Source organism: Hemitrygon akajei, chromosome 2, assembly GCF_048418815.1.
Source record: "Hemitrygon akajei chromosome 2, sHemAka1.3, whole genome shotgun sequence".
Classification (NCBI taxonomy): Eukaryota; Metazoa; Chordata; class Chondrichthyes; order Myliobatiformes; family Dasyatidae; genus Hemitrygon; species Hemitrygon akajei.
Window position 1 is genome coordinate 131085784 of NC_133125.1, and position 24431 is coordinate 131110214.

General features: G+C 40.8%; 1 protein-coding gene and 1 long non-coding RNA gene across 2 annotated transcripts in view; one reads left to right on the forward strand and one right to left on the reverse strand.

Annotated features, from left to right (window-relative positions):
• The window catches only part of LOC140715635 (uncharacterized), a 96688-nt gene extending 83193 nt beyond the window's left edge, over window positions 1–13495 (reverse strand). The window contains exons 1-2 of the long non-coding RNA XR_012096182.1: window positions 13320–13495; window positions 10261–10333 (exon numbers count right to left, since the gene is read on the reverse strand). This is a non-coding gene — a long non-coding RNA (uncharacterized lncRNA). The remainder of the gene's footprint in view (window positions 1–10260; window positions 10334–13319) is intronic.
• A 973-nt stretch (window positions 13496–14468) lies between these two features.
• klf12b (Kruppel like factor 12b) overlaps window positions 14469–24431 on the forward strand; it is a 264047-nt gene continuing 254084 nt past the window's right edge. Inside the window, exon 1 of the mRNA XM_073028016.1 lies at window positions 14469–14578. The gene's annotated coding sequence lies outside the window, so the exon portion shown is untranslated. The remainder of the gene's footprint in view (window positions 14579–24431) is intronic.

A 24431-nucleotide genomic window follows, 5' to 3' on the forward strand; every position in this document is an offset into this window, starting at 1 on the left:
TGATAAAAGAGGTGTGCAAAATAAAAGGGGTATAGATAGGGTAAATGCAAACAGGTTTTTCCACTGGGCAGACGAGAATTAGGTTAAAAATGACGGGTGAAATAGGGGACACTCCTTCACTCAGAGGGTGGAGCAAGAGTGGAACAAGCTGCCAGTGGAAGTGGTGGATGCAGGCTTGATTGCAAGGTTTAAGAGAGGTTTGAACAAGTACATGGATGGGAGAGGTATGAAGGGCTATGATCCAGGTGTGGGTCAATGGGACCAGGCAGAATAAAAGGCATGAACTGGATGGGGTGAAGGGCCTGTTTCTGTGTTGTTGTGCTCTATAACTCTAAGCAAAGAGGTTAAGAAACATTGTGGTGACTTTATGAGGAAATCAAACAAAAGTGCACCAAGGAGACGACCACATCCTGATGAAGAGTCTTGACCAGAAACACCGACCGACCGTCCCCCTTCATAGTTGCTGCCTGACCCGCTGAGTTCCTCCACCTAGTTTGTGTGTGACTACTTTTCGATTAGGGTGAAGAATTGCACTTTTTCAAGTAGCTTAACTTTCCTATGCTTGCTTATTATTCTTATACAATTACCCATAGAGGTGTAATTGTTCAATATTTGCTTTTGTAATTGTACTACATCTGATTCTGTATTTTCTAGAAGCTTCTCAGTTTTTCTGCAGCAGGTGTCAAACCATTTGACTCTCACTATTTTATAGGTTAACTCTTACCCCTGGAATGTTGTTATCTCCAGTCTGAGTATGGGATGACGACAACTTTTTTTTTGTCTTATTTCTTTGGTCATCCTTTGTTCTTGTATCACTTAATGAAGCAGCCTTAACCACCCTCTTTTATGTTTTATTCTTGACTTCAGGCTGCTTTTCAGGTCCTTGGGAGAGAAGGATAAAGCTTTGGTAGCACTTCATAATTCCGTAGCCTTCACCGCCAAGGCAAATGATAACATGTAGAAGTTGCAACCTGGATATTTCTCTCCCAAGATAAGCACAACGCTAAACTGGGATGACGTCACCATTACAGGGTTTAGAGATATTGGAACTTCTTGCCTGACAGCACAGTGACAGGGCCATCATGATATAGACTTGCAGTGATTTAAGTAGATGTCTCCCTACCACTTTCTCAAGGTGAAATTGTCTTACTATTATTTCACACTTAGCATGAGGCAGCAAAAAAACATTTGTTTGCATGCCATCCAGACACATTATTCCATAAACTGAAGTAGTTAGAAAGAAAATAGAATGCAGAATATATGTAGTGTTAGGTAGACATGTTAAGTACAAGGGTTAAAATAAAGTATACTGAGAGACGAAAAGATCAGGAGTTCATCTTTTCCTGTATGATAGTTCAGTTTAAGAGTCTGATTATTGTATGAAAGAAGCTTTCCTTGAGTCTGGTGGGGGTTCATGTTTTCAGGCTTTTGCACCTTCTGTCTGAAAGGAGAGGTGAGCAGAGAGAATGACCGGGTTTCGGAGAGGTCTGTGATTATACTGACTGCTTTTTCAAAGCAGCACGAAGTGTAGACGGAGTCAATGGAAGGGAGGCTAGTTTGCATGGTAAACTGGATTGGGTTCACAGCTTTATCCAGTTCCTTATCATCTCAGACAGAGCAGTTGTCATACCCAGCCGTGAGGTATCTGGATACAATGCTTTCTATGATGCACCTACAAAAAATATTAAGAGTCATTGCGTACGTGCCAATCTTCCTTAACCTTCTGAGGCTTTGTATACCTTCTCGGCCATAGCATTCAAGTGGCTGGATTAGGACAAATTGTTGGCACTTAGGGAGAAGGACTAAATGTTTTTCTTGCCAATGATGCCCACATCCTAAAAATTATGAACAAAAGCAAATTAAAAAGCACTTAATCCTGATGTGCATGAATGAATCACAATTCTTCCACAGAAACAGGTAGTGTGCTAGCCAGGGCAAAGTTGGTGACTAAAGCATGGAAGCACAATCTCTGGAACTAAGTCAAGGGAGCATTGGAAAGGCTTTGGGCCTTTTATATTTGCTTCCTAATGTACAGCTTTTAACAAATTGAATACATATGGCAATTCCATCGGGAATACTTGCAAATATTTCAGACATTTTAGGCTAAACTTTTTTTTAGAAAGAGATTTATTCAGGAGTCAGAAAGTACACTCAGGCAATACATAAGATTGTATTTTGAAATGACTTAGTTTCAATTCAGTTTACTGACTTTACATCTATAAATAGCATTTTTTCCAATCTACAGAATGAAATCATCATAACTTGCTATAAAATACATCACTGAATCTTGTTCTGTGTAATGTAGAGATAAAACCCAGCAGAAAATACAGATTTGCAGATATTGTGGATTCCTCTATTTAAGCGGTCTATAACAATGGGTCAGATTATCCAACTTGCTCCCACTTGTGAAGTCTCTCATTATCTCAGCTCCTTCTGGGAGCTCTGAACCCGCTCACAACTACTTTCTGGGTTCCTGACCTTCCTCTCAAACAATCCTGAAGTCTTCGACCTCGCATTCAAATGCACACAAGCTTTGCCAACCAATCTTAAACCTCAAGCTTTGTCTGCTGTAAATCCCCAAAAACAAATCAGACTCTGGATTGGAGTAACAGAAAAAAAAGCATAAGTAGCAATCAAAAATAATCATTAGTTATTACTAAATGGACAAAGTCCTGTCAATTGGAGGAAAATGATAATTACTAACTTTCAACATTACACTGACATGATTTAAGTGTTTTTTTAATATGCACAGAAAATGCTGGAAACACTCAACAGGTCAGGCAGCATCTCTGGAAAGAGAAACCTTTTATATATCTGGGAGAGAAAGACGAAAAAAAATTCACCGGGATATTGACTGGATTGGAGGACTTTAGTTATGAGGAAGGTTTGGATTAGTTGGGTTTGTTTTTCAAGGAACAAAGGGAGCTGTTGGGTGAGCCAACAGATATACTGTACATATGTACAAGATTATGAGAATCATAGATTGGGTAGTGATCAAACTATTTTTTCCCATGATAGGGGTATCAAAGATAATGTGGCATAGGTTTAAGCTGAGAGGAAGTAGTTTTAAAGGGGATCTGAGGAAGGAAATCTGTTACACATGGTTGATATATGCACATAATTCCTGAGGATGTGATGGAATGATAATCATGACATTTAAGAGGCATTTTGACAGACAGCTAAATAGGCAAGGTATAGCAGGATATGGTGTTAATGTGGGCAAAAGGGATAGTGTAGATGGACAAAAAAGTTAGAGTGGACACCGTTATACAACACTATGACTTTATATGATCAAAGAACAAAGGATACTCTGGGGAAAAGTGATTTTAGCATGATAGAATTTCACAGGGTGTTTAAGCTGAGAAAGTCAGGTAACTTAAATAAAAACACTTACAAAGGTGTTAAAATAGAGCCAGACAAAGTCAATAGAAAAGTAGATTATAAGATACAGATGAGTGGTACGGATATTCAAATTAGTACTTCATAACTCTCAAGTAAGATTGATCCTATTAAGATAAAAATATTCCATGAGGATAATCCATGAATGGCTCACTGAAGTTGAGGAAGTTTACAAATTTAACAAAAGGCACATACTATTATGAAGATTGGTGAACTAGAAGTTTGGAAAAAGTTTAGAAAGGAACAAACAATAACTTAGAAAATACAAACTGGCTATGGATGGAACATGAGGGTAAACTAGCAAAAAGTTAAAAAGTAGATGGTAAGATTATCTGCAACTCTATAATAAGAGAACAGCTATTGTAAATGCTTTGATTGTAAGTGGTCCTATTGTTGTTGAGTATCTTAGATCCTATTTCTGAAAGGCTCATTATTCCAGTCACATCTTCTTTCTCCTTTGCTTAACTAGCCATCCCTCAGGCCTATCTGAGTTAGATTCGCAATTCACTCCTAAATTTGGGCACATATAGTTCAGCATCAGAATTGAGTCCTCTCAGCCACAGTTACCATGGGGAAGTGAGCTTTAGTGAGCTTTATTCAAGTCTACGTCCCAAGAGTGAAATGATCTTTTGCTAATCCAATGTGGCACCCACTTCCCTGATTCACATCACAGGATCAGGGATATTTATGAGTACAGGCAAACAATCATACTGAACAGCCCTTTGTTAGAGAAAAGTAGGGAGATTCCACTCTCACTTGTTGGTCTTTGAGGCTTGGTGAATTTGCTGAGGTAAAGAAAGAGTTAGAAAACGTGCAAGGTTTCAATTTCTTTCCAAGCTTTAAGATTAAAAGGTCGGGTGAAACCAGTACACAACCAGAAGTGTGAGATAATATTTTCCCAGTGGAAAATTGATGATTCTCCTGGCATCAATGTGTATTAATTTATCCAGAAAACATAGCTTCTATATTCTCCTTGGATTGTAACGTAAAATGGACCACAACAAAATCCATTGTGGTCTTTGACAATTGTAAAGGGAATCAGATGTAATAATGATATGCTGCCAATTTTCCTGCTAGCATTTTGCATTGAAAAATACCCTCAGTTTTTTGCTATATGATTTGATCCCCATGTAGTTACCTGAATCATATGTTATTACAATTCAAGTCTTACATTTGGAACTCTCCAGAGTGTAGTCTGAAGAGTTTAAAGGTCTAATAATTTCAGGATGCAATGGTAAGTCCTCTCTCCTGTAATTTAAACTAAACAATGCAATTAAATTAATTCTTTCCCTTAGCATGTAACAGGGTCACAGCAAATCACTAGCCCATTTTATAGCTTGACCTTGCCAAGCACTGTGTAAACTCATTCTGAAGACCCAGATGATGGAAGATAAGATAATGTGGAACATAATAACAAAAGCAAAGGCCATTCTGTCCAATGAGCTACAATAGTGCCCATGCTTTACCCAACCTTCCTCTGATCTAAAACACCGTCAGCGTAACATTCATTCTTCATCATCACTACTCCTTGATGCATTTTATATACTTCATCTCAGCTATTCCTTGTGGTAGTCCCTCCAGTAACAGGTGAACCTCCTGAGCTGCCATTGAATTTCTTGTGGTCCTACTGAATTGATGGTTTCCAAGAAAAAACTGCCACAAGGAAGAGCAAACCTTGAGGCCATCTTTATCTTTCATAACATTTCATAACTTTACCAACCTCTAAATGATTACTTCTTCACCTTTCTCACATTTGTCACCCCCCTTGTAAATCTTTTCTGAACACTCAAAAATATTAAACTACATTCTTTTAATAATATATAAAAATTATTGTACAATAGTCTACTTTCTGGCTATTTTACTGAGAGGCTACCAAGTTGAAAGCCAGAGATGGAGGACCTTCATTGCTGCCCCATACACCAGTGGCGTAACAGGCAGTCAGGAACCAAGATGAACAGACTTGTTGCTAAGTTTATCTAATAAAGTAAAGCCTGATAACATTCTAGAATTGTTTTTGAAATATTCACTTACTAATGTCTACACCTTTATGTACTATACCGTATGTTTACATATATTAACTTTACGTGAAACAAAGAAATTGTAAGATATTATGTTAAGTATTATTAAAGGAATGAATTAAGTTTTGAATCCACAGAACCATAGAACCATAGAACATTACAGTACAGAAACAGGCCTTTTGGCACTTCTTGGCTGTGCTGAACCATTTTTCTGCCTAGTCCCATTGACCTGCACCTGGCCCATATCCCTCCATACACCTCTCATCCATGTACCTGACCACTTCATCTGGCAGCTCATTCCACACTCCCACCACTCATCTGTGTGAAGAAGCTCCCCCCCCCCCAATGTTCCCTCTTCACTTCAACTTTTCCCTCTTCACCCTTAACCCATGTCCTCTGTTTTTTTTCTCCCCTAGCCTCAGTGGAAAAACCCTGTTTGCATTCACTTTATCTATTCCCATCATAATTTTATATACCTCTATCAAGTCTCCCCTCATTCTTCTATGCTCCAGGGAATAAAGTCCTAACCTATTCAACCTTTCTCTGTAACTCAGTTTCTCAAGTCCCTGCAACATCCTTGTAAACCTTCTCTGCACTCTTTCAACCTTATTAATATCCTTCCTGTAATTTGGTGACCAAAACTGCACACAATACTCCAAATTTGGCCTCACCAATGCCTTATACAAACTCACCACAACATTCCAACTCTTAGACTCAATACTTTGATTTATAAAGGCCAATGTATCAAAAGCTCTCTTTACTACCCTGTCTACCTGTGATGCCACTTTTAGGGAATTTTGTATCTGTATTCCTAGATGATCCCTCTGTTCTGCTGCACTCCTCAGTGTCCTACCATTTATCTTGTATGTTCTACCTTGGTTTTTCCTTCCAAAGTGCAATACCTCACACTTGTCTGTATTAAAGTCCATCTGCCATTTTTCAGCCCATTTTTCCAGCTCGTCCAGATCCCTCTGCAAGCTTTGAAAACCTTCCTCACTGTCCACTACACATCCAATTGTTGTATCATCAGCAAATTTTATAATCCAATTTACCACATTATCATCCAGATCATTGATATAGATGACAAATAACAATGGAACCAGCACTGATCCCTGTGGCACACCACTAGTCACAGGCCTCCACTCAGAGAATCAACCCTCCACTACCACTCTCTGACTTCTCCCATTGAGCCAATGTCTAATCCAATTTACTACCTCACCTCATGAATGATTTATTTCCCATTTTTGACCTAAAGCAGCAGTTGTTAAACTAAGGGTCAAAACCCGAAGCAATTCCCAAGTGGTTTATTGGTGGCTGGGATATTTGTAAATGGGTTCATCCTGTAGACACTCTTCACCTATCTTTATCATCATTATGTCTGTACCAAAGGATCCACTCTGTATCCACTACATGTTCATACAGCGCTGGATAGCTGCACCCTGTCTATGCTGCCTGCAGCTGCTGTTTCCAGACAACTTTTTTTTCTTGGGGAGGTGAGGTGGAGGAGTTGAGGGAGAAGTCTTTGCTTAGACCACAAGTCTGGGATTGTGAAGGTGGGAGTGATCAGACATTGTAGTGCAGCCTCACCCTGCGAGTGGCCTGAAAGTTGCGTGAGCACAAAGTTTAGCTTGGGGAGGGGAAGGAGAACCAGGTGAAGTGGGACTGAGAGCGCAGGGGATGGAGGGAAGTATAGAGGAGAGAGTGAATGGTAGGAGAGACTTGGAAGGAGAAGATTAGAAGGAAAAGGACTTAAAGATAATAAACTGGGGAGTGAGAGTAAGGAAGAGACTGTGAGGAATTAACTCACCACAACTCTAAATGGACTCAGTGTTCAAGGACTCTGAATTTGCTTATTATTCATTTTTATTTACTTATTTATTTTTATTTGTGCAGTTTATCTTCTGTTGCATGTTGGTTGTTTGTCAGTCCTTGTTTGTATGTAGTTTTTCATTGATTCTATTGTATTTCTCTGTGCTTTTCTGTGAATGCCTGTGAAAAATCAGTCTCAGGGTAGTAAATGGAGACATACATGTACTTTTACAATAAATTTACTTTGAACCTTGAAAAGCATGGGTTTGTACCCCCATCGCTATGCTAGTGGTCAGTATGCCACTCTGATTCCAGAGTTCTTGTGGTCTTAAATTTGTTTTCATAATCCGGTTCTTCCACAATGTCTTCAAGTTTTCATTCAGACCGAGTTCTCACATTTTAAACTGAAGCCCAATTACAATTCACTCTGACAAGTGAAAGTGCTGAAAGTAGCTAAAATGCCTACTAATTGAGTTTATTAGCGCAATTATTAATGAAGTCGCTCAATGTTTGAAAGTTTACCAAAATTCATAGCGGCCCAAAGAAAGGTTCGGGTTAGGGTAAGGCATGAATGAGAGAATCTGAAGAAGAATGTTTTCATGCAGGAATAATTAGAATCTAGAACCAAGTTTAGAATTGTTCGGATTGGACAGTGGAGGCAGAGACTCCCTTGACATTCAGAAAGTGTCATCTCAACACCTTTACGAGCTTTTGATCTTGCTAAGACATAGAAGGCTGTTGATCAAGTGCTGGTAAATGGGATTATTATAGAGGGGTACCTGATGGTCAACAATGGTACATTTGGTCGAAGGACCTAATCTTGTATCTATGGCTCTTCAAATCTAGGAATATAAATTCCCATCAATTTAAAAGAGATGATGGGTCTTAAGAAGGCATTGAGAGAATTTTTTGCGTAGATCTGATACAGAAAATTTAAACAGAACATGATCTACGTCCTTTTCTGGAAAGAAGCAGAAATATATTTTTAGTCCAAAAGAAAGTGCCTTCTTAAAATTGCCTCTGAACTTGAAGTCCATTAAAGTGGTTTTACAGTGTATGGAGTCTGTTGATCACAGTTAGCGAATTACCTACCAGCCGTAGTCATTAGAGTAACAGCTTTCTAGCACTTTTCAATTCAGTGTTTATTCTATTCCATTTTATTTTATTTTCTTCCATTGAAATATATAGTATGTAAATATGTGTGATTTAACTTATGATGCATCACTGTGTGTGGGCACAGCCTATGAAGATCCTGGAGGAAGCTTTTAGAATTCTTTTAGAGAGATGCTGCTATGCCATCTTTATGCCATTACAAAGAAGAGATGGTAGTGTCTCTACTTTCTAGAAGTTTACACAGATTCGTCATGTCATCTAGAACTTTGACAAACTTCTAGAATGGAGAGCATCCTGTCTAGTTGCATCATGGCCTGGTATGGAAACATCAATATCCAAGAATGGTTTGCTGACCTTGAGGTTCGAAACTCTTTGAAGACCTTAAGCCCTTTCAGATATATAGTAGATAGCTACAGGTATATTCACAGATTATATTGAACCTAAGGTGCTTTGAAAAAGTATTCAGCTCACAACAACCCTTGGTTCACAAAAATGCAACCAGGGATTTTCATCAATTTAACTGAGATTTTTTATTTGTGAATCACATGCTCCTATTTTCACAGCAGGCCCAAAGAAGGAGGATTGTAAAGCATGAAAAACTGAAATGTCAACATTTCAAAAATATTCTTCCCCCTTTGCTCAATTCTTAGTTGAACCATCTTTTGCAGCTATTACTTTTTGGATGAATCTCTATTAGCTTTGCACAATTGTGATGGAGCAAGATTTGCCCATTTCTCCTCGCAAAGTTGCTCAAGCTGTGCCAGGTTAGTTTGGGAGTGGTGGTAGACAGCAGTTTGGAGGACTTGCCAGAGATGTTCAATCGGGAGGACTCCATGGGCCACTCAAGGACGCTAATTTTCTTCATTTGAAGCCACTTCACGTTTGCTTTGGCAGTGTGCTTTACGTTGTCCTGCTGAAAGCCCAACTTCCTCCCCTGGCAGAGACGACAGGGTTTTATGCAGGATCACTCTGTTTTTTGCGAAAATTCATCTCCCCATTTGCCTGACCAGATTTCAAGTCCCTGCTGATGAAAAGGATCCACATTGTAAGGTGCTACCTCCCTCATACTTACAATAGGGATGGTGTTACCATCCTGATGAGCAGTATTAGATTTACGCCATATATACCACTAAAAATGCATATCTTTGCCTGTAAAGGCTTTGCAAAGCATCACTTAGAAGAAACTGCAAAGATGTGGAAGAAGGTCTTGTGGTCAGATGAGAATAAAGTGCAACTGTTTGGCCTTAACACTAGGCAGTACCTGTGGCATAAATCTAATGCTGCTCATCAGGCAGGTAACACCATTTCTAAAGTATGGTGGAAGTAGCGTCATGCTTTGGGGATGCTTTTCAGCAGCAGTTACTGGAAATCTAGTCAGGGTTGATGGAAAAATGAATGCTGCTAAATACAGAGAGATCCTGGATGAAATCTTGCTAGCTTCTGCCAGAAAGCTTACACTGGGAAGGAAGTTTGTCTTTCAGCAGGACAACCATGAAGTTGCTTTAAATGAAGAAAATTGATGAACTTGAGTGGCCCAGTCAAGAGCTCTCACCTTAACTCAGTCGAACATCTCTGGCAAGATCTCAAGATTGCTCTCCAAATAACCTGGCACAGCTTGAGTGACTTCCGAGGAAGAATGGGCAAATCTTGCTTCATCACATTGTGCAAAGCTGATAGAGACTTATGCAGAAAGACCACTGGGCTGTAATAGTTGCAAGAGGTAGTTCAACTAATTACTGAACAAAGGTGGGGGTGCGAATTTTCACTGTTTTTTGAGATCTACTGTGGAAAAAAAGGAGCATGTAATTCACAAATAAAAATTCTCAGTTAAATTTAATCAAAATCACTGGTTGTAATACTCACCTATGTGAACGAAGGGTTGGGGGCTGAATACATTTCCAAAGCTATGTAGTTCACTTACCTGTTTATCCTCCATTGTGAGTTTAGCTGCCAATACCCAACATGCCAATATTTGAGTAGCGGATCCCTCCTCCCTACCAAGGAGAAGATACTGCTAAGCAAGTAGTTTAAACATAGTTCATTTATTTTTAGTTATATCTGTTTATGTCCAAATAAATATTTTAAAACACATTTAAAACCCACAGAGGATTTTCATCTTAAAACTTTCAAAATTACAAATGATTTCTAAAACACGAATGATTTCAAAGACATGTCAACAATATAGAGGAACAAATCGTCTGTCAGAGGAATCAAGGGCAGAGGAACAGATTCTAGTTCACCCTGTCTTCCTGTCATTCTTCTTGATGTACGTTAACCATTCCTAATAAGCCCGAACTCTGCCTACATTTGTATTATTTTTCTGTCACTTGGGTGATTCCACACATATATCATTTTTCTTCAAGTACCCTTTTTACACAAACAGTCTGAAAGCTTCTTGGAGACCCAGCATCCAGATTCACATATTCAGTACTGTGAGCATACAGATCACAGATTTCCCAACAATTGACAGATCAGCCATTTGGTATGCTGAGTGACATTATTCATCTGATCTGCTATGTTCCTTAAACTTATTGCCATAGTTTTAAGATGCTTGGAAGTAGGTACAGAGGAAATGCCAAGGGTAAGTTTTTTACGCAGAGAGTGGTGAGTGCATGGAATGGGCTACTGGCAACGGTGGTGGAGGCGGATATGATAGGGTCTTTTAAGGGACTTTCGAATAGGTACATGGAGCTTAGTAAAATAGAGGGCTATGGGTAACCCTAGTAATTTCTAAGTTAGGAACATGTTCGGCACAACTTTGTGGGCTGAAGGGCCTGTATTGTGCTGTAGGTTATCTATGTTTCAATGTTGGCTGCTGTTTTCATGAAGCTTGGCTCATTGTAACATGTGCTCGATGCTGGAGAAGGCTTTTCTTGTGATGAACAGGGCTATATCTACTACTTTTTATAGGCTTTTCTGTTAATAGAAATTGGTATTTCCATGCCACACTGTGATAAAACCACACAGGATACTCTCCACTGTACACTATAGAAGTATGTCAAAGTTTTAAGGTACATGGAGCTTAGAAAAGTAGAGGGCTGTGGGTAAGCCTAGGTAGTTCTAACATAAGGACATATTCGGCACAGCTTTGCGGACTGAAGAGCCTGTATTGTGCTGCAGGTTTTTCTATGTTTCTATGTTATCTTGTCTGGTTTGAAACGAGTCTAAATAAATAACCCGTTGTCTTACATTGCAACTGTTGTGAAGTCAGTTCAGGTGCTGTAACCCAACATGCATTATAGAGGCAGAACGTCTTTTTGCAAAGCTGTCCTTTCAACTTCAAATTGATTGTTGCTTACCATTTAGATTAGAAACTGAAGACTGGCTCCTGTTTACAAAGTGAAGCTAAACAAAGAATATTAATTGGATGTTTATCTTATTCAAAAACACCCCTTTGATCTCTAGAAGTGTCAGCTGCTGTATTTAGAAAGCTGATCTTGGGAAAAAGAAGACCCCCCCCCCCCACCGCCCAGAAAGTGAATATCTATCACAACATAAAAGCCTACAAAAAAAAATGTAATGGATACAGTACAGTCCGTCATAGAAAAAGTCCTCGCCACCAATAAGCACAGCTACAAGGAGTGCTGAGGAGTGCTGCCGCAAGAGAGCAGCATCCATCATCAAGGAACCCAGCCATTCAGGCCATCTCACTACTGTCATCAGGAAGCAGGTACAGGAGCCTTAGGTTCCACACTACCAGGTTCAGGAAGAGGTATTACCCTTCAGCCATCAGGCTCCTGAACCAGCATGGACTCTACAACTCATTTCTCAGTGTCATTTATCTATCTATCTATCTATCTATCTATCTATCTATCTATCTATCTATCTATCTATCTATCTATCTATCTATCTATCTATCTATCTATCTATCTATCTATCTATCTATCATTTTATTTATTTTTTTTGCTTGCGTTTTTCTTCTTTTGCCTATTGGTGTTTGACAGTCTGTGTGTAGAATTTCGTTGATTTTATTATATTTATTTGTTCTACTGTGAATGCCCGCAAGAAACAGAATCTCAAGGTATATGGTGACATCTACGTAATTTGTTAATAAATTTACTTTGACCCTTGAACTTTGGTTCCACATATTAACCTGCATGCTCTGCAAGGTGCTGCTCTAAGATCCCGCAAATCTCACCTCAATGCTGCTGTAAGGGGGTAAAATTAAATGAAATTTCTGTCAAATCCATACAATATAAAATGGTTAAAGCATGGCTAAATACGACAGAGGCATACCTGTTAGACAGCGGATGATATATTGGCTATTAGCACACAGGAGCGTGCGTGAGGCAAAGCCTCCCCCACTCCACCCAGCCCCGTACCCACACCCGCCCAACACACGCACACACAGCGGCATCAGTTTGGATCTGTGTGCAGTGCGTGGCTACAAAGGAGACAAAGGTATATTACCTTTCAGCATCTAGGAACCTTGACAAATCCCATGTCCACCGGCTATTGTGGCCAAGTACATAACCTTTTGGTGAAGCTTGTTTTCAGCCAAACGCCCAGAAACCATAAAGCGTATTTACATTTCTAAACTTGGTTACAAATGCGCTACTTAATTTAATGTGTGCTCGCACATATCCGTATCTAAACACATGAGTATCATTTTAGACCTAAAAAATAAGGAAATGTAGTGAGTTTTCTGCCTGGTCCGCCTTAAGCAGATTAAAACACCAGGCGTACTCAATACATGGAAATATTGACAATCCTGCAGCTATACAGCAATGTGTGTTGACAAGTGCATGTCCTGGGAAGCATGCTTTGGTTCTAATACGCTCTCACAGCCTTTGATCAATGCATCCAGCAAAACACTGCCAAATTTTGATAATAAGGTTTTGCAATTAAATAACGCCACAGCACTATGACTTGCCACTGCTCTGTCGTTGTTTCCCAACGTAGTGGAGGTGAAGGGCCACGCCACCCCACTGACATTTACCAACCCCACCCCCACTGGTACGTTGTGAAAAATGCTCACACCTCAATTTGCCTCCTCCGGGTTTTGGTGCGCACTGTTGCTGTCACCTAAGTCAGCCTGAGACCAAGTGTACGTAGCTTTGCCGGTTTGATCAGCTTGTCGTCTCTCAGGGCGGCGGAGGAGGGGGAAAATATGTCAGAGCTGATGTAAAGGCCGATTCCCCTCTCCACAACAGCCGCAAGTCAGGAAACTGCACAAATCACTGGCAAGATTCCCTCTCCCCCAGCTAGGTTCTGGCTTTCCCCTCACCTGTTTCCTCACATCTAAACCGCACTATTCTCTTCTTTAGGTCTGAGTTAATATCTTCCATTCAGTGCAGTACTTTTGGACAACAATTTATTTTTGCATTAGTTATTATAGTTCTTGTAATTGTTTTAGTTAGCAAAAGGAGCTGCCCGAGTGCGCTCCGTGTATTTAACATTTGTATGAGACTGTATCACGTGGACTAACACTATCTAACGTAATGCAACTCAGACAGAGTGTGGAAGCGGATGGAAATTAATAACAGCCAGGACAAGCAGGACGGGATGCGGTCTTTTTAGATCGCCAGCCACCCATTTAAACCTCATTCTAAACACTTACACATGGGTCTGCTAAACAGGGACTTCACAGACTGCGAAGGGTATTTTTGACTTTGAACTCCAGCCACATAGGTTGTGGGAGGCTCTTTGCAAGAGAGGAGGTTAGACAGGGTCACGGGAAAAAAATACAGAAATATCACTAAATTAAATATTCCCCGTAAGTAATGTCACTTCGAAGAATTTGATGCTAAAAGGTACTGGATTATAAGCAGTTCTAATGTTTGAGGTACTGACATTTTTATATAGAGACATTGCAAGTATTCCTTTGTTTATATGTAGCTACATATATATATGTACAAACTTAAGTCCCTGCATTTGGTCGTGCGCGTTTTAATGCGTATGTGTGCATGGAGATATAAATAAAGATACCAGGGTGCTCTTTCTGGAAGTCTACCGTCCCTTAATGTTGTACACCGATTGGGTTGCTCGGAAACCTCCTACAAAGGGGCCCCTGTGTAATTCGATGCAAGCTGGTTAGGCTTAGGGTATATTGTCCTCTGTTGTTTACGAAGCCTCCACCCACTTGGCCCACCCTACATTAACCGGATCATGTGACTCCGGTAAGTCATTTGCAAGTACAACAGTCTTCTGTGCGCCCCCATTCATTTCCTGCAGAGAGCAGCTGAGAGAAGAGACTGTTTTAGGGAAGGAAATATTTCTCCTCTACAGCCTTTCACCAGGTCAGCGCTTTTATCATATTCTTTCCGTGCACTGGTTCACTTCAGAGGGCAGTGTTGGTGAGAACACGCTAGGTAGAATTCGACTTGTGTCTTTGCCTGTTTTCCTAACAGTTCTTGCAGAGGGCGATGAGAAACCTTAGTGGCTTGAATGCATTTTTCCCCCCCGCTGTTGAGCCGAATCCAGGAGCCAGGAGGGCTACGGCTGAGGGATTGCCAGTAAGAGAGAGGCAAGCTAACACTGCTGCTACATTCCGTAATCAGTGGAAGTGATGTGCGTCTGTCAATAGATAGTCTGTCAGTAGATCGAAAGCAGAGCGGGTGCTTTTGGGAGGCATAGTTTTAGTTTTTTGGGGGGAGTGGGGTAACTTGCGGTGAGTTGACAGTAGAGACTTTCAGAGGCTAGTGGACAGAAGGTAACTTGTTCATTCAGAGGAATCACCATTCCGTAGCCCAGGAATGATGAAACCAAAGTAGGGGGTGTTATACTCCAGTGGCTGGCTACAAACTGTGTTAAAGCTAAGTTGCCATGTGAGCACCGGCAAAAACTCTCTAGCGTTCTTATTTACAGTTATAACCTTGTCTTACCTAATATCACCCTTTGCTCACGCATGTACTTTTAAAGCACCACTGCAAATCTTGACCTTCTCACCTTCTGACCACTTGCCTTGTTAGTGTCTAGTTGGCTGCAGCAAAGACATACATGGGGGGAATGGCCATACATACACACATCACCGCATACTCGCAAGGCAGAGGCTCAGTGGTCATAGAATGAAGCGAAAGCACATACTTCTGCTATCAGTCACCTTTTATTGCAATACTTAATGTGGATATGGGCAGTTTTGTCAGAGGAATGCAAAAAAACCGTGTTGCGGCTGTTATCCAAGAAGACAGCATTAATTTAGTGAGGACTGGCTGCTGTGGAATGATTGTTGATCTGCTTTGCAGGAGGCAGGCAGCAGGAAGTGCATCAGAAGAGGTGTGTGTTTGTGTGTCTGTGTGTACATGCCTATGTGCACTCTGATTATAACAACCACTGTGTGTTGCATACTTGTATGATACAATTTAATCTGAATGTTCAGAACTCTGCTGATGATTTTATCAGCTGTCTAAACTTTTGTCTGCTGACCATGGTCTAGTGTGTGTGTGTTTTTTAGGAATTGAAAAATATAGCTGTTTTAGTTGGTCTCTCCCGCTCTCCTACCATTACTGACCAAAAACGATCTAGTTGGATTCTAAATGTTAGATATTTGAAATTGTCCTGCAGCTCTTTGGAGTGTTTTTTTTTAAAGTCCAAATTAAAACCTACTGTTTGCAATAGTTTTTTTTTTGGTGTGGTAATTTTTCTTCGTTTGAGGATTTTGAAAGCTTGGTCAGAAAACTTAACAGTTACTTTACTGATGCCAGCCTGGGGGAGGGGAAGGGAAATGTCAGGTCAAATGTCAAACACACCCAGAGTTGACTGGTTAAGTTGAACTGGGGTTGGCTTTGGAACCCATGTGAAATAACAGATTCCTTTGTTCCACAAGGAATCCAGAGCAAAGCCAGGAAGCTGCAGTGCTGGAAGTGTTAGATTTCCAGATAGGAGTTATGAATCTTGACTGATTTTTCACAATTAATAATTCCCTTGATAAGATTTCCTTCCTTGGCTGCAGTTTTTTTGCAGAGTGAAGGCTAACTAGAGTGGGAATAACCCAGTTGCGCTTGCCCTGAGATTAAAAAACTAGTGAGGAAATTGATGAAGAAACACGAATTTTTCCCTCTTTGATGGACAGCTGAAAGTTTTGTTGCTGGCAGGAGAGAATGTGACAGTTTTTTTTAAAATTTAGAGGCAAATACCAACATGGTTGAGAGTGAGCAAGTCTCACATCTCATAGAATTGGGTCAGAGTTGATCATCACTAAACAGGGCCAGTTTTGGTGGTGTCAAGATTAATAATACAAATTAATTTCTGCGACCTCAGTTCTTTCTGTGGAGTTTCTAGTTGCTAGCCATTTTAATTCCGCTTCTTCCAAAATCAGCAAGTATGTCCTCTACCTACCGTACAGTTAGGTTGAGACTAATTACAAACTAGAACAACAGTACCTCATTCCACTTGGGCAGTCTATAACCCAATGGCAAGAACATTAAACTTTTCATCTTACCATGAACTACTCCCCTTTGTCCTTTTGCCCTTTCCTCCGTTCTTCCTACACATTCCACCACCTCCTCCACCCACTTTACTTGCCCATCACTGCACACTGGTTCCTCTCCACTGTTGCTCCCATCTGCCCTCCTTGCCTTCCTTCCCTGATTCCATGCCCCACCTGCATCTCTCTGATCAGATTCTATCATCTTCCGTGCTTCACTGCTTCCACCCATCACCTCACAATTTCCACCCTCCCCCCCGCCTGCTTATCGCCCCTATGCATCCACAAATGGACCCACCTATCATCTGCCAGCTCCTACTCCACCCCTTCTCAGTCTTTATATAGGCTGCTAACTTACTGACCCTGACAGAGTATTTTTTTTTTGATGAGGTGACGAAAATGATTAATGAAGGTAGAGCTGTGGACTTTTGTAAGATGTTTGATAAAGTCCCTCATGGAAGGCTCATCGAGAAGATTAAGATGCTTGGGATCCATGCTGAATTGGCTGTTTGGATTCAGAACTGGCTTGCCCATTGTTGACAGAGCGGCAACTGGAGGAACTTACTTTAACTGAAGGTCTATATTAGTGGTGTTCCACAGAAACTGTGCTGGGACCTCTGCTGTTTGTGATGTATATGAATGACCTGGTTGAAAATGTAGATGGTTGGGTTAGGAAGGTTGTGGTGTTGTGAATAGTGTAGAAGATTGGAAAAGAAGGCACAGGACATAGATCAGTTGCAGGTATGGATGGAGAAATGACTGATGGAGTTTAACCAAGCCCAATGTGATGTGCTACACCTAGGTAGGTCAAATGTAAAGGGACAGTACACTGTTGAGACATTTTATCAACAGAGGGATCTTAGGATCCAACTTCATAGCTCCCTGAAACTGGCTACACAGGATGATAGGCTGATTAATACAGTATATGGCTTGCCCACCTTTATTTGTTGAGGCATTGTGTTCAAAAGTCAGGAAGTTGTGTTGCATCTTGATAACACTCCTGTTGGGCCACATCTGGAATATTGCATACTCTTCCTGTCGTCTCCTTATAGGAAGGATGTTGAGGCTTTGGAGAGGGTGCAGAGGAGGTTTACCAGGAGGCTGTCTGGATTAGAGGGCATGTGCTATCATGAGAGGTTGGGCAGACTTGGGTTGTTTTCTCTGGAGTGGTGGAGGCAGAAGGGAGACCTGATAGCTGTTTATGAGATGTATAGATAGAGTAGAAAGACAAAATCTTTTTCCCAGGGTTGAAATGTCTAATACTAAAGGGCATGCATTTAAGGTGAGAGTGGGTAATTTCAAAGGAGATGTGAGAGGGAAATTGTTTTTACACAGAGACTGATGGGTGGCTTGAAAATTCTGCCTAGGGTGGTGGTAGAGGCAGATACATTAGGGACTTTTATGAGACGTTTAGATGGGCAAATGAATGGAAGGAAAATGGAATGATATGGACGTGGTGTGGGCAGAAGGGATTAGTTTAGTTGGCCATTTATTAAGTTAATTGATATGGCATAACATTGAGCTGTACTGTTCTATCTACCTCCTAGCTTTCAATCCAGGTGAAAGTTCTCAATCCAAAATTTCAATTGTCCATTTCCCTCCATGGATCCGGCCTGTACCACTGAATTTTTCCAGAGGCTTTTTCCCATTCTGAAATGGCTAACACAAGGGGGCATAGTTTTAAAGTGCTTGAAAATAAGTACCGAAGGGATGTCGGGTGAAATTTTCACAGAGTGGTGGGTGCATGGAATTCTCTGTCAGTGGGGGTGCTGGAAGTGGACACAATAGGGTCTTTTAAGAGCCTCTTAGATAGGTACATGGAGCTTAGAAAAATAGAGGGCTGTGTGCTAGGGAAATTCTAGGCAGTTTCTAGAGTGGGTTACATGGACAGCACAACATTGTGGGCCGAAGGGCCTGTAATGTGCTGTAAATTTCTATGTTCTATGCTTTGCTTCTGCAGTTTCTTGTATCTCCAAATTTATTTCCTGTTGTGGATATTTGTGAGGCCTTCTATAAACCCCACTTTAAAAAAAAAATGTTGCTACTAGAAATCGACTAACTGAGCAGATCAGGTTCTGCATGAATTTTTTGTTTAGTAGCTCATCACCATGGTGGTAAGTTGTGCTTTCCTAAAGGAAGGCACATGTTTTACTTGGTGAAATGGGCAGCTTGGTTTGCCACATCCTTCTCAAGGTGAGCTATTATTTCTTGTGCAGATGGGAGAATCTGTGGAATTCATTGCTTCAGACAGCTGTAGAGGCCAAGTTATTGAGTATTTTTAAAGCAGGGGTTGATAGGTTCTTGATTAGTAAGGTGGTTGAAGGTTACAGGGAGAAGTCAGAAGAATGGGATTAAGAGGGATAATAAACCAGGCATGGTTGAATGGTGGACCAGACTGAATGGGCCAAATGGCTTAATTTGATCCCGTGTTTTATGTTTACAAGTCTTGTGTTTAATAAGTTAGGCAAATAACTGTTTCTGGTCGCTTATTACACTTCTTGTAGCAATTACTATGTTCATAGTTGTCATTAGACTAATTCCATTATTGGCCAACTTGGAGTTCAACATTTCAAATGAATTGAGTTGGTTGACAATAATTGCAACTCTTTCACCCCCATCCAAGAGAGCTGAGAAAGCAAAACACATTTCCCCTTTGTGTTCCATCCAGTAACTCCACCAAGAATTGGCAGAAGTCTCACACCCAATTACCAGGACCATGTACTATGCTTTAATGGAAATTATCCTTGAGATGCAAGCTTTTAATTAAAATTGTAACCTTTACCTCACCACCATATCAAGATCTCCCTCATATCCAAAAATAATATGCAATTAGAAATATTGTCTTAGTAATTAGGTTCTGCAGTGCTTCCTTTTTCAGAGCTGTGTGAATGAAAATTGATTTTTTTTTCCCAGAGTAGAATATGATTGCAGTGGTTTTCAGGTCAATCATGACTCTGGAAATAGGACCTGGTCGCTCACAGATCATGCTTGCGTAGATGGTGTGCTTTCTGCATCAAGCCATGTGCATTAATGCTCTATCCACAGAGGATGTTGTCACTGTTACGTGAAAGGGGAGGGAGAGAAATTGTAGAGGGGCTTCAAATAAATTAATATTCTTCGAAGGCTGACTGAGCTCAAGTGGAAAAAGTCACCAGGTCCATACGGAGTCCTAAATTGCTAATGGTTATTGTTATTGTCACGTGTTTTGAATGCCATCTATACGGATATTTCACGTCAGTACCTCGAGGTAATACAAAGGGGAAGAGCAACAACAGAATGCAGAATATAGTGTTACCGAGACAGTGCAGGCTGACAAAAGGTGCAAGGGCCATGACGAGGCAAGGGAATATTGCCAATACAGGCACAATCCTTAAATTCTCTTTGGAAGCCATGGAATTGGGGCGGTAGCTGTGAATGCTCAGAATTGATTAAGCCAGGCAAAGAAAACTGCGACTAGTGGTGAATGGTGGTTTTACATGCTGGGTGGATGCAGTGCACAATTTCCCCAGATTTCAGTGTTAGAAGCAGTGAGCCTTTTGATATGAATTAAAGAACTGGGGCTGGGTAGGGGAGAACAGTTTCAAAGTTGCAACTGGCACAGGCCTGTAGCTGCTTCATTCTTGGCTAAACTCCATAGTAGAATGGAGGAGCTCCTGATTTATTAAGAGACTAGGAATGCCCAAAGGCAGTTGCAGAACAAAGAAGAGGTGCCAAGGATTATTTGCAACCACTACCACCAGGAAGAAGAACATCATTGGACTTGGCAGCCATTATCTCCCACTGAGATCTTTTGGGGCTGCTTTTGCAAAGCACAGTATCCTTTAGCACAGTATACTTTGTTGATTGTCCTGAGGGACTATACACGAACACAGTTGTGCACATAACAGACTAGGCTATTGGACTGCTCTGAGGAATTTTCTTAATTTTCCCCCTAGTTTCCTTTGCTCATCTGCTAGGACCTGTTTGTACATGTGCACCAGTCGCCCTTCACAGAGTAATATAGCACAGAAACAGGCACTTCAGCCCACCAAGTTCACGATGGCCATCAACCGCTCAGCAAGTCATCACATTTTTTTTACTCTTCCACATTCATATCAGCCCACCCTCCCTCAATTCTGCCATGCACTAGGGACAATTTGCAGTGGCTGTTAAACTTAACAAACCCAGCGGGAAGGTTTGCTTGTGCTAGGAAATGTAACAGTAAAGGCATGGACCCTATACAGATAACAGAGGAGGAGATGTTTGTTGTCTTGAGGCAAATTAAGGTGGATAAATTTCCAAGGCCTAGTAAGGTGTTGCCTTAGACCCTGTGGGAGGCTAGTGCAGAAATTGCAGGGTCCCTAGCAGAGATACTTAAACATCCTTAGCCACAGGTAAGGTGCCAGAAGATTGGAGGATAGCAGGCGTTAATCCATTGTTTAAAATAGACCCTAAAAATAATCCAGGAAATTATAGGCTGGTGAGCTTGACATCAGTGGTGTGAAAGTTATTGGATAGGCAGGGACTAATCATGGATAGTAAATATGTTTTTGTGTGTGATAAGCTGTGTCTAACCAATCATAGAGCTTTTCAAGGAAGTTACCAGGAAAGTTGATGAAGGTAAGGCAGTGGATGCTGTTCACATGGAATTTAGAAATGTCTTTGACAAAGTCTCAAATGCAAAAAGTTCTAAGTAAATTTACTATCAAAGTACAGTATATATACCGTATGTCACCATATATAATGTGTAGATTTGTTTTCTTGCGGGCATACTCAATAAATCCAATAATAGAATCAATGAAAGACTGCACCAACAGGGCAGACAACCAGTATGTACAAGACAACAAATTGTGTGAATTAAAAAAGAAAGAAAAAAGAATAGATAATCGTAATAAATAAATAGACAATAAATATCAAGATCTTGAGAAAAAAAAGAGTCCTTGAAAGTGAGTCCATATGTATTCATGGTGAGGTAGTAAATTGGATCTGACATTCACTTCGTGGAAGAAGCCAGGGAGTGGTAATAGATGGTTTCCTCTCTGACTGGAGGCTTTTGACTGGTGGTGTGCCACAGGGATTGGTGTTGAGTCTATTGTTGTTTGTCATCTGTGTCAATGATATGGATGATAATGTGGTAAACTGGATCTACAAATTTGCAGATAACACCAAGATTGGGGCTCTAGTGGATAGTGACAAAGATTGACAAAGCTTGCAGAGGGATATGGACCAGATGGAAAAAATGGCTGAACAATGGCAGATGAAATTTAATGCAGACAAGTGTGAGGTGTTGCACTTTGGGAGGACCAACCAGGGTAGGTCTTACATGGTGAGTGGTAGGGCACTAAGAAGTGTGGTAGAGCAGGGGGATCTGGGAGTACAGATCCAAAAGTGGTATCACAGGTAGATGGGGTTGTAACGAATGCTTTTGGCACATTGGCCAAAATCAAAGTATTGAGTACAGAAGTCGGGATAACATGTTGAAATTGTATAAGGTGCTGATAAGGCCTAATTTGGAGTATCGTGTGCAGTTTTGGTCACAGGAAAGATGTAAATAAGATTGAAAGAGAACAGAGAAAATTTACAAGGATGTTGTCAGGATGTGAGGACCTGAGCCGCATGAAGAAGTTGAATAGTTCGGATTTTATTTCCTCGAGCATAGAAGATTTTGGGGAAATTCAATAGAAGTGTACCAAATTATGAGAGGTGTAGATAGGGTAAATGCAAGCAGGCTTTTTCCATTGAGGTTAAATGAGACAAGAACTAAAGTCATGGGTTAGGGTGAAATATCTAAAGGGAGCATGAGAAGTTCTTCTTCACTCAGAGGATGGAGAGAGTGTGGAATGAGCTGTCAACAGCCAATTTCAACATTTAAGAGAAATTTGAACAGGTTTATGAGGGCCGTGGTCCAGGTGCAAGTCAATGGGATCAGGCAGATCAATGGTTCTTCACAGACTAGATGGGCTGAAGGGCCTACGTCAGAGTAGTAGTATTCTAGTGCACAAGTCTTTGGGATGTGGGTGGAAGTGGAGCAACTAATTGAATCCTTCTTGATCACATGAAAACTTGTAAGCTCTACACAGCACCCGAGGTCAGGATTGAATCCAGCTTTGTGGTGCTGCGAAGGGGCATCTCTTTTGATTGTGCCACTGAGCTGCTCAATTGTAAATTGTCTCTATACAGGACACCAAATAACAACAAAGTACCATCTTTAGTCTAGGCTACCCGTTTAATAAATGGTGAGCCTTGTGTTCCATTTCTTTCTGATGAATTGATTGGAGGGCAGAATGCAGCAAGGTATCGATCTGGAATGCCACATGATCCGATGGGTTTCCCAGCCATCAGTTTAGGTTCAAATAACTCTCTAATTGTCAGAATTGGCGACATTGGTAATTGGTTTATTGTTGTAACATGTACAGAGATTTAGTAAAAAGCTTTTTTCTGCTTGTTATCCAGATAGCATTCTGTACTTAAGTATATCGAGGCAGTAAATAAGAGTGGAAAGAAAAGAGTCCCAAATACAGTGTTACAGTTACAGAAAGTGTGCAGGCAGACTAATACAGTGCAGCAGTCACGATCAACAGATTGGGAGATAAAGAATTCGTCTTTAAAATATATGAGTTTGACAGGTCCATTCAGGAGTTTGACAACAACAAGATCGAACTGCCCATGAGTGGTGGTACATGTTTTCAAGCTTTTGTATCTTCTGCTTGTTTTGAGGGCTGGGGTGTGCAGAGGAGAACAGAGAAAGACAAAGGTGGGATTGGCCCTTTATTATGTCGATTGATTTCCTGAGGCAATGGGATGTGTCAGTGAGGTTGGTTCATGTGATGGACTGGACTGTGCCAGCTCTCTTTAGTTTCATGTGGACTCGGGTAGAGCAGATGCCATACCAAACCGGTACATGTGAATAGGATGCTTTCTATGGTGCATCAGTAGTAATTGGTGAGAAATAAAGTGGTGTTCTTTCTTGGTCAGTGTTCATCGTATCCTCTTCTTACTGGATATCTTCATCAAGCAATTCCTAAGTGATGTTTGGGGATGGGAATGAGACCATTAAGCAGAATGTTGGAATCAGTGGCTGGAACTTAGTATATTTTATTAGCCCAAGGATCCAAAGATCAACGTAAATGCACTCTATACTTGTGAAATCAATGGAGAGGAACAATTCTGTTGAGCTCCTTCTGTTTGCATGGTGTGTGGCATCATAATTAGTCACTCAATTTCCATTTAAAGCAGGGGTTCCCAACATTTTTATGCCATGGACCAATACCATTAAGCAAGGGGTCCATGGACCACAGGTTGGGAACCTCTGAATTAAGGCAATAGAGGCAGCATTCTGTGTCAATGAATGAGCCAGTGAAAGCGATCAGTTCCTTGTGAATTAAGCTTGGTGACCCCATTGTTGAAAGTGATTGAGTATTTTTCACACATAGTTTATACTTTTTAATCTTCACTACTGCAATTTTAAAATTAAAGCCCTGTTTTAACTGTGTGAAATTGACGCAGTTATTTTCCAGGAGACGTACCAGGGCTAAGGGAGTGAAACATCAATGAATGGTGGTCCTTGGCTAATGACTAAGGGCACTGTTGGAGGTGTTGCAGCCAGCAATGCCAAGCAGAAAACATCTTCCTGTGAATCTCCATTGCTCTTTTAAACAGACTGTTTTTTGAGTAAATTGAGTTTGTTTGCTGAACAATTGATTCTTCAGTGTGAGTCACACACCTCACTCCTCCTCCACTGTTGATAG